Here is a 3,119-nt window from a genome sequence, read left to right on the forward strand (position 1 = left end):
TTTTAGCCAGTGCACAGGCTGCATGCCCTTGGGGGTAAATAGGATACCTAGGATAACTGTGGGCTGATGTAGTCAAAAAGATCTTTTCAAGGCCATGGAAGTCAACTGAAGATTTGGGGTGCTGAGGCTACCACCCAGTCTGCACCCAGTCTCCTGAAGGCCACTCATCCTCTGGACAAGCAGGCCCTGTGCCCCACAACCATGCAGTCCCAGAGTGTGGAACAATGACCAAAGGGTCCTCCTGTCAAGAGCTCCAGCTTGGCCTTAAACCCACAGAAGCCTCACTCAGGGAAGTCTGACGGGTTCAGCTGAAGGCCCAACCCTGCAGCAGAGCTGGGCCAGCTGGCACAGGCTACCTGTCTTTGGTCGTATCCTCCACACCTTCCTGATGGCCCCAGCCCAAGAGGCCTGGTCCTTTCTGGCCAGGGTCTGAGTCAGTTACAAGGCAGCCAGGTGGGATAGGAGTGGGCCCGAGCCAACAGAGGCTGCACGGGGGTCACATAGTAACTAACAGTGGCCGGCACAAGCCCGTCAGCACCTGGGGGGCACTAAGCCAGGGCAGCAGTGGCAGCCGGGCCCTGCTCAGCCGGTGCCTGGAGAGCCAGTGTGGCAATGAGGTCCAGCATCTGGCGGCGCTCATGGTTCATGAGGCACACAGTGCTCTCGTTGACCACCCTGTGCAGTGTCACCAGGCAGGCATACTGGCGGGTGGTGTCGCCCTCGCCAAAATGGGCCTCCAGGTAGCGCTCCAAAGTGCGCTGCTGTTCTGCCAGGTCGGGAAAGTCGATGAGGAAGTGGGAGCACATGTACTGCTGCAGGGCGCACACATCAGTTCTGGGCTGTGGCCGGAAGCCCCTCACTAGGAGGTGGCAGTACTTGAGGAGGCCACTGCCTCGAATCTCCTCTGGGCTGCGCGTGGCGATGACACAGTGCTGCAGGTGCTCCAGGGCCTCGGCGAAGTCCCCATACAGGCTCTCACCTGTCACCATTGGGTGGAAGGCCTCAGACATGGGCATGGATGAGCACTGGCCAAAAAGCAGCAGAGAGTCCAGGATGATCTGGAAGGAGTCGACACTGAACTTGAACTGGCGCCTCACCGAGTCCACAAACTTGAGCTCCACATTCTTACCACTCTTGTTGGACAGTGAGATGAGGCTCCAGTGGTCTGTGTCCGTGCACACCTTCACCAGATTCTGCACGTATGCCTCTTTGAGTGTCAATGGCGTGATCTTGGCCCGGCTCACACCAGCTGGCAGGAAGTCCAGCAGGCAGGCTAGCACCACAGCCTTGGTCAGCTGGAAGCACGCCTCACTGTGCAGGTCCACCCAGAATACCAGGTCCAGGTCATTGTAGCCCAGGCCACTCTCAGGGTGCAGCACATGGCTGGCCGCTGAGCCGTGTAGCCATACACTATGTACCCGAAGTCCCTGTTCCTCGAGGCTGCTGCGGACCACCTGCACGATCTGCTGGGGCTGCATGCTCAGCGTGGGGAAGTTGCCGGGCCCGTGAATTGGAATCGGCTAGCTCAGGAGCGCGTCCAGCCGCTTCACCTGTGGCCAGGTCAGCCTGCTCAGGTGCCGTTCAGGGGAAGCAGACGAGGCCTCCGGGTCGGGGCCGCCGCCTGCTGGGGCCACCGTGGCCGCAGCCGTTCCCACCTGCGCAGCTGCCCCGTCCAGGCAGTCAGCCCCGCTCTCCGACGGCATCATTCGCCTGGCCCCGGGGCCCCGATGGCAGAAACCGAGGGGGTGGCTAGGGCGAAGAGAGCAGGGGGAGCGGCTGGGCCTAGGCTAGGGGCGGGGATGCAGGAGCAGGGCGGCAGCTGCGGCAAGGAAAGCCCTAGGCACACCTGGGCACCGGCAGCGACCCTCGAGACCTTTTTCTTTAGCTTGCAAATGTCTTCATGTGGTTTTCCCTTTGTGTCTGTTCTAATTTCTTCTTCCTATAATAATACCAGTCATATTGGATTTGGGTCTATTCTAATGACCTAATCTAATCTTAATTATCACTTTAAAGGCCTTATCACATAATAGAGTCATGTCTCAAGTATGAGGGCGTAAGACTTCTACTTTTGAATGGGCATGGGGGAGGATAAAATTCAGCTTATGATAAAAAGTTCAGCTTATGATAGAAGCCAAACCAAAAAATGTAGAGAAATAGGGTGAGAGATAGAGTCCTGACCCCTTATGAACTTCTGTTCCAGCTGTGCCTGAAGCTGAAGCTGTGCCAGCAGCTGACCGTACTCCTATCCTGGACTCCTAAATTTCATGAGTCAATAAATACCTAGCTCCTTCTCCACCAACTTTTTATCCTTAGCTAATACACAGGGGAGCTAGCAAATGATTGAGATAGTCTACCCCTACTTAAATAATGACCACATTTAAGGATAGTGCTTGTATTTGCAGCTGGGTCTACCCAATTCCAATAGCCACAGGTAGCAGAGTCAGGGACAAATGAGACCAGCTGGCTAAGCCCCTTCCTATGAGAGAAGGATTTCCCACCTTAGCTTCCGAAGCCATTCAGGTTAGGGCTGGAGAAAGCCCTTTACCACCACTATGCCTGTTGTGTGGAGTAGGCTGAGTATGAGTAGGTATGTGTGAAAAAGCCTTCATTCAGGAGGGGATGGAATCATTGTGAGAAGCTGCACGTGGGGCTATGACTTAAACTGAGCTCAGTGGATTGCTTCATGGGCTGGCAATTGCTGAGAGGGGAAACTGGCACCACTGAGCAAGCACTTGGTTGAGACTTCAGGCTGGGGGCTGGGCAAGGAGGGGCCAGGTGAGGCGGGGGCCATTGGCCATCCCCAGATGGAGAGGAAGAATCAGAAGTGAGGTAAGGATGGAGCTTCATACAAAGTTCTGTTGGTCTTGAGCAGACGCATGGACTTCCTCCCCCAGCCTCTTCTCTCTGGCCTCCTTCCTCAGCCGGTGATGCATGTCGGGGCAGATGACTTCTGATAGTGTGGCCAGCTTGAGCTTGGAGTCTCTTTCAATCAAACAGGATTTTGGAGGAGACTGCTGTGTGCCAGACCCTCACCCCAGTGCTCTGTTGGCTTCTACCAGGCCTGCTCAGAGGTGGCCTTTCTGGTGGGAAAGGTGGGGGTGCTATGGCCTTGTGGAGTC

At 56.0% G+C, this 3,119-nt stretch overlaps 1 pseudogene; it reads right to left on the minus strand.

The window, feature by feature from the left end:
- Positions 1-358: 358 nt before the first annotated feature.
- On the minus strand, positions 359-1,706 carry LOC101701047 (terminal nucleotidyltransferase 5B pseudogene; annotated as a pseudogene).
- Between the last annotated feature and the right edge of the window lie 1,413 nt (positions 1,707-3,119).

This window comes from Heterocephalus glaber, unplaced genomic scaffold, assembly GCF_053883595.1.
Source record: "Heterocephalus glaber isolate CG9 unplaced genomic scaffold, H.glaber_assembly_v1.0 deba00001606, whole genome shotgun sequence".
Taxonomy (NCBI): Eukaryota; Metazoa; Chordata; class Mammalia; order Rodentia; family Bathyergidae; genus Heterocephalus; species Heterocephalus glaber.